Source organism: Arachis stenosperma, chromosome 9, assembly GCF_014773155.1.
Source record: "Arachis stenosperma cultivar V10309 chromosome 9, arast.V10309.gnm1.PFL2, whole genome shotgun sequence".
NCBI lineage: Eukaryota > Viridiplantae > Streptophyta > Magnoliopsida > Fabales > Fabaceae > Arachis > Arachis stenosperma.
In genome coordinates this window covers 130,883,084-130,899,073 of record NC_080385.1, presented here as the reverse complement: position 1 = coordinate 130,899,073, position 15,990 = coordinate 130,883,084, and the positions used below count along the sequence as shown (strand labels likewise).

The window sequence follows — 15,990 nt, the reverse complement described above, 5'->3', positions numbered from 1 at the left end:
CTTGTCTTTGTTGTTCCTCCCTCATGATTCTTTGATCTTCTCTAATCTCATGAAGGATGATGGAGTGTTCTTGGTGCTCCACCCTTAGTTGTCCCATGTTGGAACTCAATTCTCCTAGGGAGGTGTTCAGTTGCTCCCAATAGTTGTATGGAGGAAAATGCATCCCTTGAGGTGTCTCAGGGATCTCATGATGAGAGGGCTCCCTTGTGTACTCCATCCTTTGTTTAGTGATGGACTTGTCCTCATCAATGGGGGTGTCTCCCTCTATGTCAACTCCAACTGAATAACAGAGGTGACAAATGAGATGAGGAAAGGCTAATCTTGCCAAAGTGGAGGTCTTGTCTGCCACTTTATAGAGTTCTTGAGCTATAACCTCATGAACTTCTATTTCTTCTCTCATCATGATACTATGGATCATGATGGCCCGGTCTATGGTCACTTCGGACCGGTTGCTAGTGGGAATGATTGAGCGTTGTATGAACTCTAACCATCCTCTAGCTACGGGCTTGAGGTCATGCCTTCTTAATTGAACCGGCTTTCCTCTTGAGTCTTGCCTCCATTGTGCGCCCTCTTCACATATGACTGTGAGGACTTGGTCCAACCTTTGATCAAAGTTGACCCTTCTAGTGTAAGGATGCTCATCTCCTTGCATCATGGGCAAGTTGAACGCCATCCTCACACTCTCCGGACTGAAATCCAAGTATTTCCCCCGAACCATAGTAAGATAATTCTTTGGATTCGGGTTCACACTTTGGTCATGGTTCTTGGTGATCCATGCATTGGCATAGAACTCTTGAACCATCAAGATTCCGACTTGTTGAATGGGGTTGGTAAGTACTTCCCAACCTCTTCTTCGGATCTCATGGTGGATCTCCGGATATTCACCCTTTTGAGTGAAAAAGGGACTTCGGGGATCACCTTTTTCAAGGCCACAACTTCATAGAAGTGGTCTTGATGCACCTTTGAGAGGAATCTATCCATCTCCCATGACTCGGAGGTGGAAGCCTTTGCCTTCCCTTTCCTCTTTTTAGAGGTTTCTCCGGCCTTTGGTGCCATAATGGTTATGGAAAAACGAAAAAGCAACGCTTTTACCACACCAAACTTAAAATGTTTGCTCGTCCTCGAGCAAAAGAAGAAAGAAGGGAGTAGAAGAAGAAGAAATGAGGAAGAGGGAGATGGAGGTGTATTCGGCCAAAGGGGGAAGAAGTGGTGTTTAGGTTGTGTGGAAATGAAGGGTGTAAAGAGGGGTTTATATAGGAGAGAGGGGGATGAAAGTTCGGTCATTTGAGGGTGGGTCTGGGAGGGAAAGTGGTTTGAATTTGAAGTGTGAGGTTGGTGGGGTTTTTGGGGAAGAGGTGTTGAGGTGATTGGTGAATGGGGGAAGAAGAGAGAGTGATTGTAGGGTCCTGTGGGGTCCACAGATCCTGTAGTAGGGTCCTGTGGGGTCCACAGATCCTGTAGTGTCAAGGAAAAGGCATCCCTGCACCAATTGGCACCAAAATCCACGTTTTGGGCCAATTCTGGCGTTAAACGCCGGGCTGGTGCCCATTCCTGGCGTTTAACGCCAGGTTTTATACCTTTACTGGCGTTTAACGCCAGTTTGGTGCCCCTTTCTGGCGTTAAACGCCCAGAAAGGTGCCAGACTGGGCGTTAAACGCCCATCTGCTAGGCTGACTGGCGTTTGAACGCCAGCAGCTTCTTCCTCCAGGGTGTGCTGTTTTTCTTCCTGTTTTCATTCTGTTTTTGCTTTTTTTCATTATTTTTATGACTTCTTATGATCATCAACCTACAAAAAAGATAAAATAACAAAAGAAAATAATTAATTATAAAACATTGGGTTGCCTCCCAACAAGCGCTTCTTTACTGTCACTAGCTTGACAGAGGTCTCTCATGGAGCCTCAGAAATGCTCAGAACCTTATTGAAACCTCCCAACACCAAACTTAGAGTTTGAATGTGGGGTTTCAACACCAAACTTAGAGTTTGATTGTGGCCTCCCAACACCAAACTTAGAGTTTGACTGTGGGGGCTCTGTTTGGCTCTGTTTTGAGAGAAGCTCTTCATGCTTCTTCTCCATGATGATAGAGGGATATCCTTGGGCCTTAAACACCATGGATTCTTCATTCACTTGAATGATCAACTCTCCTCCATCAACATCAATCACAGCCTTTGCTGTGGCTAGGAATGGTCTGCCAAGGATGATGGATTCATCCATGCACTTCCCAGTCTCTAGGATTATGAAATCAGTAGGGATGTAATGGTCTTCAACCTTAACCAGAACATCCTCTACAAGTCTATAGGCTTGTTTTCTTGAGTTGTCTGCCATCTCTAGTGAGATTTTTGCAGCTTGCACCTCAAAGATCCCTAATTTCTCCATTACAGAGAGGGGCATGAGGTTTACACTTGACCCTAAGTCACACAAGGCCTTCTTGAAGGTCATGGTGCCTATGGTACAAGGTATAGAAAACTTCCCAGGATCCTGCCTCTTTTGAGGCAGTTTCTGCCTAGACAAGTTATCCAGTTCTTTGGTGAGCAAGGGAGGTTCATCTTCCCAAGTCTCATTTCCAAATAACTTGTCATTTAGCTCCATGATTGCTCCAAGGTATTTAGCAACTTGCTCTTCAGTGACATACTCATCCTCTTCAGAGGAAGAATACTCATCAGAGCTCATGAAAGGCAGTAGTAAGTCCAAGGGAATCTCTATGGTCTCAGTTTGAGCCTCAGATTCCCAAGGTTCCTCATTGGGGAACTCACTGGAGGCCAGTGCACGCCCATTGAGGTCTTCCTTAGTGGCGTTCACTGCCTCTTCTTCCTCCCAGAATTCGGCCATATTGATGGCTTTGCACTCTCCTTTTGGATTTTCTTCAGTGTTACTTGGGAGAGTGCTTGGAGGAAGTTCAGTAATTTTCTTGCTCAGCTGACCCACTTGTCCTTCCAAGTTTCTAATGGAGGATCTTGTTTCATTCATGAAACTTTGAGTGGTCTTTATTAGATCAGAGACCATGGTTGCTAAGTCAGAATTATTCTGCTTAGAACTCTCTGTCTGTTGCTGAGAAGATGATGGAAAAGGCTTGCTATTGCTAAGCCTGTTTCTTCCACCATTATTATGAAACCTTGTTGAGGTCTCTCTTGATTCTTCCATGAGAGGTTTGGGTGATTTCTCCATGAAGAATTATAGGTATTACCATAGGGTTCTCCTAGGTAATTCACCTCTTCCATGGAAGGGTTCTCAGGATCATAGGCTTCTTCCTCAGATGAAGCATCCTTAGTACTGTTTGGTGCATTTTGCATTCCAGACAGACTTTGAGAAATCAAATTGACTTGTTGAGTCAATATTTTGTTCTGAGCCAATATGGCATTCAGAGCATCAATCTCAAGAACTCCTTTCTTCTGACCAGTCCCATTGTTCACAGGATTCCTTTCAGAAGTGTACATGAATTGGTTATTTGCAACCATTTCAATCAGTTCTTGAGCTTCTGCAGGCGTCTTCTTCAAATGAAGAGATCCTCCTGCAGAGCTATCCAAAGACATCTTGGATAGTTCAGAGAGACCATCATAGAAAATACCTATGATGCTCCATTCAGAAAGCATGTCTGAAGGACATCTCCTGATAATTGTTTGTATCTTTCCCAAGCTTCATAGAGGGATTCTCCATCCTTTTGTCTAAAGGTTTGGACTTCCACTCTAAGCTTACTCCATCTTTGTGGTGGAAAGAATTTTGCCAAGAAGGCATTGACTAGCTTTTCCCAAGAGTCCAGGCTTTCTTTAGGTTGAGAATCCAACCATATTCTAGCTCTGTCTCTCACAGAAAAAGGGAATAGCATCAGCCTATAGACCTCAGGGTTAACCCCATTAGTCTTGACTGTGTCACAGATTTGCAAGAACTCAGCTAAAAACTGATGAGGATCTTCCATTGGAAGTCCATGGAACTTGCAATTCTGTTGCATTAGAGAAACTAATTGAGGCTTTAGCTCAAAGTTGTTTGCTCCAATGGCAGGGATAGAGATGCTTCTCCCATAGAAATCAGGAGTAGGTGCAGTAAAGTCACCAAGCACCTTCCTTGCATTGTTGGCATTGTTGTTGTTTTCGGCTGCCATGTCTTCTCCCTTGAAGAATTCGGTCAAGCCCTCTAAAGAGAGTTGTGCTTTGGCTTCTCTTAGCTTTCTCTTCAAGGTCCTTTCAGGTTCAGGATCAGCTTCAACAAGAATGCCTTTGTCTCTGCTTCTGCTCATAAGAAATAGAAAAAGAAGAAGAGAATGTGGAATCCTCTATGTCACAGTATAGAGATTCCTTGAAATGTCAGAGGAAAAGAGAAATAGTAAGAAGAAGGAGAAGGAGAATTCGAATTTTAATAGATAAAATTCGAATTGTGCATTTAGAAGGAGTAGTACTCCATAAATAGAAGGATGTGGGAAGGAGGGAAGAGAATTTTCGAAAATTCAATTAAAAAAATTTGAAAACATTTTGAAAAATGTTAATTGATTTTCGAAAATCAAAGTGGAAAAGAGATAAAGTGATTTTTGAAAAAGATTTTGAAATTAGAAATTAAAAAGATTTGATTGAGAACTATTTTGAAAAAGATGTGGTTAAAAAGATTTAATTAAAAAGTTATGGGTTTAAAAAGATGTGATTGAGAAGATATGATTTGAAAACATTTTTAAAAGATATGATTTGAAAACAATTTGAAAAGATATGATTTTGAAAATGATGACTTGCCTAACAAGAAAAGATATGATTGAAACATTTAAACCTCTCTCAACAGAAAAGGCAACAATCTTGTGATGTTCAATCAAATCATTAATTGTTGGTAAGTATCTTTTTAAAAGGAAAGAAATTGAATTTGAAAACATTTGATTGAAAAGATTTGATTTGAAAAAGATTTGATTTGAAAAACTAAGAAAAATTGATTTTGAAAACAAAATCTTCCCCCTGGCACCATCCTGGCGTTAAACGCCCAGAATGGTATACATTCTGGCGTTTAACGCCCAAATGCACCCCTTTTGGGCGTTAAACGCCCAACCAGGTGCCCTGGCTGGCGTTTAAACGCCAGTCTGCCTTCTTCACTGGGCATTTTGAATGCTCAGCTTTTTCTGTATAATTCCTCTGCAGTTGGTTCTGAATCTTCAATTCCTTGTATCATTGACTTGAAAAGACTCAAATTAAAAATATTTTTTGGATTTTTCTATTAATCAAAATGCAACAAGAATCAAATAACAATGCATGCAAGACACCAAACTTAGCAGTTTGTGCACTACTGACACTAACAATATGAGAATGCATATGAGACACACAAAATACTTCAAGTCAATAGAATTCAAAGATCAAAACAAGAAATATATGCATGAATTCGAAAATTATAACAAAAACATGCATTTGACACTAAACTTAAGATGAGACTCTAGACTCAAACAAGAAACATAAAATCTTTTTGGTCTTTTATGGTTTTATAAAATTTTTTTTTTGTGTTTTTCGAAAATTAAGTGGAAAAAGGCATCAAAATTCTTAACGAGAATTCCAGGAATCAGTGCAATGCTAGTCTAAGACTCCGGTCCAGGAATTAGACATGGCTTCACAGCCAGCCAAGCTTCCAAGGAAAGCTTCGGTCCAAAACACTAGACATGACCAAAGGTCAGCCAAATCTTAGCAAATCACTGCTCCAAGAGCAAGATTGATACGAAATCAACAAGCTCTTGTGGTGATAAGTTGAAACCTCGGTCCAATCAGATTAGACATGGCTTCTCAGCCAGCCAGATTTCAACAAATCATCATGAAACTCTAGAATTCACCTTCAAGAATTTCGAAAAAAAAATACCTAATCTAAGCAACAAGATGAACCGTCAGTTGTCCAGCCTAAACAATCCCGGGCAATAACACCAAGAACTTGATGTTGTTGCCGGATCTTGGCATCTGATGTTACCACAAGCTTGCTCAAAACATGAACAATCCCCGGCAACGGCGCCAAAAACTTGGTGTTGTTGCCGGATCAAAATATGGCACTGTTATTGCAGGGAACAAATGCGAAACTGTAGTTAGGACATTTAATTCCCCGGCAACGGCGCCAAAAACTTGGTGCGCGAAATTGTGAACAATACTTTTTCACAACTCAAATAATCCCCGGTAATGGCTCCAAGAACTTGGTGCGCCTAATACCATGGCATTACACAACTTCGCACAACTAACCAGCAAGTGTACTGGGTCGTCCAAGTAATAAAACCTTACGTGAGTAAGGGTCGATCCCACGGAGATTGTTAGTATTGAAGCAAGCTATGGTCATCTTGTAAATCTTAGTCAGGCAGACTCAAATGTATATGATGATGATGAACGAAAATAACAGAAAAGGTAAAGATAGAGATACTTATGTATATCATTGGTGTATGAGCTTCAGACAAGTGTATGAAGATGCCTTCCCTTCCGTCTCTCTGCTTTCCTACAGTCTTTATCCAATCCTTCTTACTCCTTTCCATGGCAAACTTGTGTAGGGTCTCACTGTTGTCAGCAGCTACCTCCCATCCGCGCAGTGAAAGCTAATGCAGAGCACTCTGTCACAGTGCCGCCAATCACCGGTTTGGTTCCCTCCCCTACCGGAATAGAATCACTCTTTTGCGTCTGTCACTAACGCCCAGTAGGTTACAGGTTTGAAGCACGTCACAGTCATTCAGTCATTGAATCCTACTCAGAACACCACAGACAAGGTTAGACCTTCCGGATTCTCTTGAATGCCGCCATCAGTTCTTGCCTATACCACGAAGACTCTGATCTCATGGAATGGCTGGCTCGTTTGTCAGACGAGCACTCGGTTGTCAGGCGATCAACCATGCGTCATGCAATCAGAAATCCAAGAGATATTCACTAAAGCCTTGAATGCTTGTAGAACAAGAATGGTTGTCAGTCATCTTGTTCATAGGTTGAAGAACAAGTGATATCTTAGATAAAGAACAAGCGGAGTTGAATGGAAGAACAATAGTAATTGCATTAATACTCGAGGTACAGCAGAGCTCCACACCCTTAATCTATGGTGTGTAGAAACTCCACCGTTGAAAATACATAAGAACAAAGGTTAGGCATGGCCGAATGGCCAGCCTCCCAAAGGTCTAAGATAGCATAAAACAAAGATAGCTACTTAGATGTCGTCTCTCCGACTCTCTGACTCAATAGTAAAAGGTCCTACTTATAGAAAACTATTACATAGATGAGTGAATGACATAAAAATCCACTTCCGGGCCCACTTGGTGTGTGCTTGGGCTGAGCAATCAAGGAAATTCGTGTAGAGACGTTTTCTGGAGTTAAACGCCAGCTCCCATGCCAGTTTGGGCGTTTAACTCCAACTTTTAATCCTGTTCCGGCGTTTAACGCTGGAATTTCTGAGGCCGGATTGCTTCGCGGGTTTGGGCCATCAAATCTTGGATAAAGTATGGACTATTATATATTGCTGGAAAGCCCTGGATGTCTACTTTCCAACGCCGTTGAGAGCGCGCCAATTGGGCTTCTGTAGCTCCAGAAAATCCACTTCGAGTGCAGGGAGGTCAGAATCCAACAGCATCTGCAGTCCTTTTTGGTCTCTGAATCAGATTTTTGCTCAAGTCCCTCAATTTCAGCCAGAAAATACCTGAAATCACAGAAAAACACACAAACTCATAGTAAAGTCCAGAAAAGTGAATTTTAAATAAAAACTAATAAAAATATACTAAAATCTAACTAAAAGATATCAAAAACATACTAAAAACAATGCCAAAAAGTATACAAATTATCCGCTCATCAGTGGTGTCCAGAGCTCTTAAGCACACTCTTTAGCTTTAGATCACGACTTTAACCATTCAGTCTCAAGCTTTTCACTTGGACCTTCATGACACAAGCACATGGTTAGGGACAGCTTGATTTAGCCGCTTAGGCCTGGATTTATTTTCCTTGGGCCCTCCTATCCAGTGATGCTCAAAGCCTTGGATCCTTGCTTTAAAATTTTCGCCATTTTTTTTTTGCTGCTTTTTCTTGCTTCAAGAATCAATTTCATGATGTTTTTCAGATCATCAATAACATTTCTCTTTGTTCATCATTCTTTCAAGAACCAACAATTTTAAACACTCATAAACAACAAGATCAAAAGACATATGCACTGTTCATTCATTCATTCAGAAAACAAAAGCATTGTCACCACATCAATATAATTAAACTAAATTCAATAATAATTTCGAAAATTATGTACTTCTTGTTCTTTTGAATTAAAACATTTTTCTTTTAAGAAAGGTGAAGGACTAATGGATTTTATTCATAGCTTTAAGGCATGGTTACATACTAATGATCATGAAATAAAGACACAAAACATAGATAAACATAATAATTAAAAACCGAAAACAGAAAGAAATAAAGAATCAAGGAATGAATCCACCTGAGTGAGGGTGGCGCCTTTTTGAAGGTCCAATGGTGCTCTTTGAGCTCCTTTATGTCTCTTCCTTGCTTCTGTTGAATGATTCCTAGTAATTTTCGTGTTCCTCCCTTTAGTTGCTTCCAATATTTTTGTGGAGGATAACTTATCCCCTGAGGTATCTCAGGGATCTCTTGATTTGCAGCCACATGTTCTACCCAACTGAGCTATTCCAGTTTACATGAGTCTTTTCATCTCCCATGACTCAGAGGTGGAAGCTTTTGTCTTCCCTTTGAGGTTTCTCTGGCCTTAGGTGCCCTTAATGGTAATGGAAAAGCAAAAAAGCTATGCTTTTACCACACCAAACTTAAAATATTGCTCGCCCTCGAGCAAGAGAAGAAAGAAGAGAAGAAGAAGAAGAAGAAGAAAAATGGAGGTGAGTGAGGGGAGATGGGTTCGGCTAAATGGGTGGGATTGGGTGGGAAAGAATTTTGAATTTTGAAGGTGAGTGGGGTTTATGGGAAAGGGTGAGTGGTGAATGAAAATAGTGAATAGGGGAATTAGGAAGAGGAATTGAGGTGATTGGTGATGGGTGTTGGTTAAGTGTGACATGGGGAGTAGTCATCACAAAAACTAGGATTAGGAGGTAAGGTGGGAATATGGTAGGTGGGGATCCTGTGGGGTCCACAGATCCTGAGGTGATCCTGTGGGGTCCACAGATCCTGAGGTGTCAAGGAATTCCATCCCTGCACCAAATAGGCATGTAACATGCCTTCATGCAACATTCTGGCGTTCAAACGCCCATTGGTGCATGTTCTGGGCGTTCAACGCCCATGTAATGCATGTTCCTGGCGTTGAACGCCAGTTTCATGCTTGTTTCTGGCGTTCAGCGCCAGTTTGTCCTCTCTGTGCACCATCCTGGCGTTTAACGCCAGGTTGTTGCTTGTTTTGGGCGTTCAGCGCCAGAATGGTGCTCTGTTCTGGCGTTGAACGCCGGCCAGATGCACCTTCTGGGCGTTGAACGCCAGCCCGTGCTTCCTCCAGGGTGAAAATTTTTTTCTTCTGTTTTTAATTTTTTTGATTTTTTTCGTGACTCCTCATGATCATGTACCTAATAAAACACAAAAATAACAAAGAAACAAAATAAAATAAAATTAGATAAATAAAATTAGGTTGCCTCCCAACAAGCGCTTCTTTAATGTCAATAGCTTGACAGTGGTTCTCATGGAACCACAAGGTGATCAGGTCAACTTAAGTGTGGTATTCCCAACACCAAACTTAGAGTTTGGATATGGGGTTTGAACACCAAACTTAGAGTTTGGTTGTGGCCTCACAACACCAAACTTAGAGTTTGACTGTGAATGCTCTTCTTGACTCTGAACTGAGAGAAGCTCTTCATGCTTACTCTCTTTTGTCACAGAGGGATGCCCATGTGCTTGAAACACAAGGTAGTCCCTATTCAATTGAATGACTAACTCACCTCTGTTGACATCTATCACAGCTCCTGCTGTGGCTAGGAAAGGTCTTCCTAGGATGATGCATTCATCATCTTCCTTCCTAGTGTCTAGGATTATGAAATCAGTAGGGATGTAAAGGCCTTCAACCTTTACTAGCACGTCCTCTACTAATCCATATGCTTGCCTCACTGACTTATCTGCCAATTGTAATGAGAACAAGGCAGGTTGTACCTCAATGATCCCCAGCTTCTCCATTACAGAGAGTGGCATAAGATTTATCCCTGAGCCAAGATCATATAGAGCTTTTTCAAAGCTCATAGTGCCTATGGTACAAGGTATTGAGAACTTGCCAGGATCTTGCTTCTTTTGAGGTAGAGTTCTCTGAATCCAAGTATCTAGTTTACTAATGAGCAAGGGAGGTTCACTTTCCCAAGTCTCATTACCAAACAGCTTGGCATTCAGCTTCATGATAGCTCCTAAATATAGAGCAGCTTGCTCTCCAGTCACATCTTCATCCTCTTCAGAGGATGAATATTCTTCAGAGCTCATGAATGGCAGAAGGAGGTTCAATGGAATCTCTATGATCTCTGTATGAGCCTCAGATTCCTTTGGATCCTCAATAGGAAACTCCTTCATGCTTGAGGGACATCCCAGGAGGTCTTCCTCACTAGGATTTTCGTCCCCCTCCTCCCTAGTGCATTCGGCCACTTTGATTAAATCAATGGCCTTGCACTCTCCTTTTGGATTTTCTTCTGTATTACTTGGGAGAGTACTGGGAGGAGTTTCACTAACTTTCTTACTCAGCTGGCCCACTTGTGCCTCCAAATTTCTAATGGAGGATCTTGTTTCATTCATGAAACTAAAAGTGGCCTTTGACAGATCAGAGACTATATTGGCTAAATTAGAATTGTTTTGTTCAGAATTCTCTGTCTGTTGCTGAGAAGATGATGGATATGGCTTACTATTGTTTAGCCTATTACGTCCACCATTGTTAAAACCTTGTTGAGGTTTTTGTTGATCCTTCCATGAGAAATTTGGATGATTTCTCCATGATGAGTTATAGGTGTTTCCATAAGGTTCACCTAAGTAATTAACCTCTGCCATGGCAGGGTTCTCAGGATCATAAGCTTCTTCAGAAGCTGCCTCTCTAGCACTGTTGGATGCATGTTGCAATCCATTCAGATTTTGAGAGATCATGTTAACCTGTTGAGTCAACACTTTGTTCTGAGCCAATATGGCATTCAGAGCATCAATTTCAAGAACTCCTTTCTTCTGAGGTACCCCATTGTTCACGGAATTCCTCTCAGAAGTATACATGAACTGGTTGTTTGTAACCATGTCAATGAGTTCTTGAGCCTCTCCAGGCGTTTTCTTCAGGTGAATAGATCCACCTGCAGAATGGTCCAATGACATTTTCGAAAATTCAGAGAGACCATAATAGAAGATATCCAATATGGTCCATTCTAAAAACATGTCAGATGGACATCTTTTGGTCAACTGCTTGTATCTTTCCCAAGCTTCATAGAGGGATTCACCATCTTTTTGTTTGAAGGTTTGAACATCCACTCTCAGCTTGCTCAGCTTTTGAGGAGGAAAGAATTTATCCAAGAAGGCAGTGACCAGCTTATCCCAAGAGTCCAGGCTATCCTTGGGTTGTGAATCCAACCATACTCTAGCTCTGTCTCTTACAGCAAAAGGGAAAAGCATGAGTCTGTAGACTTCAGGATCAACTCCATTTGTCTTTACAGTCTCACAGATTTGCAAGAACTCAGTTAAAAACTGGTAAGGATCTTCAGATGGAAGTCCATAAAACTTGCAGTTTTGTTGCATTAAAGTAACTAGTTGAGGCTTAAGCTCAAAGTTATTGGCTCCAATGGCAGGAATAGAGATGCTTCTTCCATCAAACTTGGACGTTGGCTTTGTGAAGTCACCAAGCATTCTCCTTTCATTATTATTATTATTTCCGTCTGCCATCTCTTTCTCTTGTTCGAAAATTTCAAGAAGGTCTCTTCTGGATTGTTGTAATTTAGCTTCTTTTAATTTTCTCTTCAGAGTCCTTTCAGGTTCTGGATCAATTTCAACAAGAGTGCCTTTATCCCTGTTCCTGCTCATATGAAAGAGAAGAAAACAAGAAAAGAAAAAGGAATCCTCTATGTCACAGTATAGAGATTCCTTTATGTTAGTAGAAGAAGAAAGGGGTAGAAGAAGAAGGGGAGACAAAGAATGTAATGTAATGGAAGAAACACAACTGTGAGGATGGCAGAGATGTGAGATGAGATGTTAGGATATGAATGAAGAGAGGTGAAGAGAAGTGTTAGTAATTAAATAATTAAATAGAAGAAGAAAAGAGAAGAGAGTTTTCAAAAATAATTTTTGAAAAAGGGTTAGTGATTTTCGAAAATTAGAAATAAATTATAATTAAAATTAAAACATAAAACAATTAATTAATTAAGAAGAACTTTTGAAAAAGGGAAGAGATATTTTCGAAAATAAGAGAGGGAAAAGTAGTTAGGTGGTTTTGAAAAAGATAAGAAACAAACAAGAAGTTAGTTAGTTGATTGAAAAAGATTTGAAATCAAAATTTGAAAAAGATAAGAAGATAGTAAGTTAGATGAGATATTTTTGAAATCAAATTTTGAAAAAGATAAAATTTAAGAGATAAAAAGATTTTTAAGAAAAAGGATATTTTGAAAAAGATTTAATTTTTTTTTTAAAATTACTTAGCTAACAAGAAACTACAAGATAAGATTCTAGAACTTAAAGATTGAACCTTTCTTAACAAGAAAGTAACAAACTTCAAATTTTTGAATCAATCACATTAATTGTTAGCCAATTTTCGAAAATTACATATAAAGATAAGAAAAAGATTTTGGAAATAATTTGAAAAAGATTTTTGAAATTTTCGAAAAAAAAAGAAAAAATTGAAAAAGATAAGATTTTTAAAAAAAAGATTTTGAAAAGATAAGATTTTTAAAATTGAAATTTTGACTTGACTTGTAAGAAACAACTAATTTTGAAAATTTTTGACCAAGTCAACCCAAAATTTCGAAAATTAGAGGAAAATAAGGAAAAGATATTTTTGATTTTTAATATTTTTAAAGAAAAACACAAAAATGACCCAAAACATGAAAATTTTGGATCAAGACACAAGACGCATGCAAGAATGCTATGAATGTCAAGATGAACACCAAGAACACTTTGAAGATCATGATGAACATCAAGAACATATTTTTGAAAAATTTTTTTGATGCAAAGAAAATATGCAAGACACCAAACTTAGAAATTTTTAGTGCATGAAAAATATGAATGCAAAAATGCACATGAAAAACAACAAACAATACAAAACAAGAAATCATCAAGATCAAACAAGAGGACTTATCAAGAACAACTTGAAGATCATGAAGAACACTATGAATGCATGGGATTTTCGAAAAATGCAAGAAAAATTTTTAAAAACATGCAATTGACACCAAACTTAAAAATTGACTCAATACTCAAACAAGAAACACAAAATATTTTTGATTTTTATGATTTTCTTATTTTTTTGTATTTTTATTAATTTTTTTTCGAAAAATAAAGTTGGAAAAACGAAAAATAAAAAGAAAAATTTTTGAAAAAGATTTTTGAAAAGAAAATTACCTAATCTGAGCAACAAGATGAACCGTCAGTTGTCCATACTCGAACAATCCCCGGCAACGGCGCCAAAAACTTGGTGGACGAAATTGTGATCATCATTATATGTTTCTTGGATTTTGAATGAATATACTCTTAGGGCACTGTTTATTTTCTTCACAACTCCGTTCAACTAACCAGCAAGTGTACTGGGTCGTCCAAGTAATAACCTTACGTGAGTAAGGGTCGAATCCACAGAGATTGTTGGTATGAAGCAAGCTATGGTCACCTTGCAAATCTCAGTTAGGCGGATTAAATATTGATTTATGGGTTTCGAAAACAGAAAGAAATAAATAATAAAAAGGATAGAAATACTTATGTAGATTCATTGGTAGGAATTTCAGATAAGCGGAATGGAGGTGCTGTAGAGCTCACGGACGCCTGCTCTCCTATTCCTTCCACTCAATTCTTCTTACTCCTTTCCATGGCAAGCCTTGTATAGGGGTTCACCATCAACTGTGGCTACTTTCGATCCTCTCGGGGAAATATCCTATGCGGCTGTCACTCGCACAGCTAACCAGTCTGGAGGCATCACCCATGGTTGATGGCTACATCCCATCCTCGCAGTGAAAGCTAATGCTCACGCACTCTGTCACAGTACGGCCAATCACCGGTTGGTTCCCTCCCCTACTGGAATAGAATCTATTGATTCTTTTGCGTTGTCACTACGCCCAGCAGGTTACAAGTTTGAAGCACGTCACATTCATTCATTACCGGAATCCTACTCGGACACCACAGACAAGGTAGACTTTCCGGATTCCCAGGATCCTACTCGGAACACCACAGACAAGGTTGGACTTTCCAGATCCTCATAAATGCCGCCATCTATCTAGCTTATACCACGAAGATTCTGTTGGGGAATCTAAGAGATACACATTCAAGCCTTGTTGCATGTAGAACGGAAGTGGTTGTCAATCACGCGCGTTCATAAGTGAGAATGATAATGAGGGTTATCTAACTCATCACATTCATCATGTTCTTGGGTGCGAATGAATATCTTGGAATAAGAATAAGATAGAGATTTGAATAAAAGAAAATAGAACTTCATTAATCTTTGAGGTACAGCAGAGCTCCACACCCTTAATCTATGGTGTGCAGAAACTCCACCGTTGAAAATACATAAGTGAAAGAGGTTCAGGCATGGCCGAATGGCCAGCCCCCTAAACCGTGATCAATGATCTCCTAAGATGAAGAATAAAACAAAACTGAGACCAAAGATGTCTAATACAATAGATAAATGTCCTATATATACTAGACTAGCTACTAGGGTTTACATGAGTAAGTAATTGATGCATAAATCCACTTCCGGGGCCCACTTGGTGTGTGCTTGGGCTGAGCTTGATCAATCCACGAGCTGAGGCTTCTCTTGGAGTTGAATTTCGAGTTATGATGTGTTTTGGGCGTTCAACTCCGGATCATGACGTTTTTCTGGCGTTTAACTCCAGAAAGGAGCGTGTACTTGGCGTTCAACGCCAAGTTGCGTCGTCATTCTTCGAATAAAGTATGGACTATTATATATTGCTGGAAAGCCCTGGATGTCTACTTTCCAACGCCGTTGAGAGCGCGCCATTTAGAGTTCTGTAGCTCCAGAAAATCCATTTCGAGTGCAGGGAGGTCAGAATCCAACAGCATCAGCAGTCCTTTTGTCAGCCTTTTTCAGAGTTTTGCTCAAATCCCTCAATTTCAGTCAGAATTTACCTGAAATCACAGAAAAATACACAAACTCATAGTAAAGTCCAGAAATGTGAATTTAACATAAAAACTAATGAAAACATCCCTAAAAGTAGCTTGAACTCACTAAAAACTATGTAAAAACAATGCCAAAAAGCGTATAAATTATCCGCTCATCAGTTACGTTGCCAAACCCGACTCGGATAAGCAGGATCCAACCACCGTTCTTACCCGTAGGTCCCAAAGACAAGTAGAATTAAACCACCATCCTTGCCCAGGAACACGCAAGTGGGATTAAACCACCGTCCTTGCCTCCACCGTAAGCGGGATCAAACCACCGTCCTTACGCGGGCACTGCACCCTCGACAAGCGGGATTAAACCACCGTCCTTGCCAGGTGCCAGCAACTTATCAACAATCTCATCTCAGCATAAGTGGAACGAACCTAGCCCTTATGCCTACCAAACTATAACTCATCAATCTTGAGGACATCCATAATCAATCAGGCTCAATAACTTATTTCAAATTCATTCTTGGCCCATTTTCTTTTAAATAACAAACGTATTCAATTCACATCTTGCCAAGAATCACTTTTCAAAACGGAGCCACTTTCCACATCTTTCCAACACTTCCAAACACTCACAAAATCATGCCAAGTTCAAAATCTCTTTGAAAGACTCAAAATCATTCATTTCTAAATCAAGATTTGGTCATAAAATTCCTCAACGGAGTCTCAAGACTTTAGGGGAGAACAACCTAACTCATTTCTTAAATTCGTTGAAAACCTCTGAAACTTAAACTTCTTGATTTGAATAAATAGAATAGAATTTAAAC

The 15,990-nt window shown here is 39.8% G+C and overlaps 1 non-coding gene across 1 annotated transcript; it reads left to right on the top strand.

Moving 5' to 3' along the window:
• Positions 1 to 11,285: 11,285 nt before the first annotated feature.
• LOC130952498 (small nucleolar RNA R71) lies at positions 11,286 to 11,389 on the top strand. Its single transcript, XR_009074678.1, has one exon. It is a non-coding gene; the product is annotated as a small nucleolar RNA R71 (small nucleolar RNA).
• The last annotated feature ends 4,601 nt before the right edge of the window (positions 11,390 to 15,990 follow it).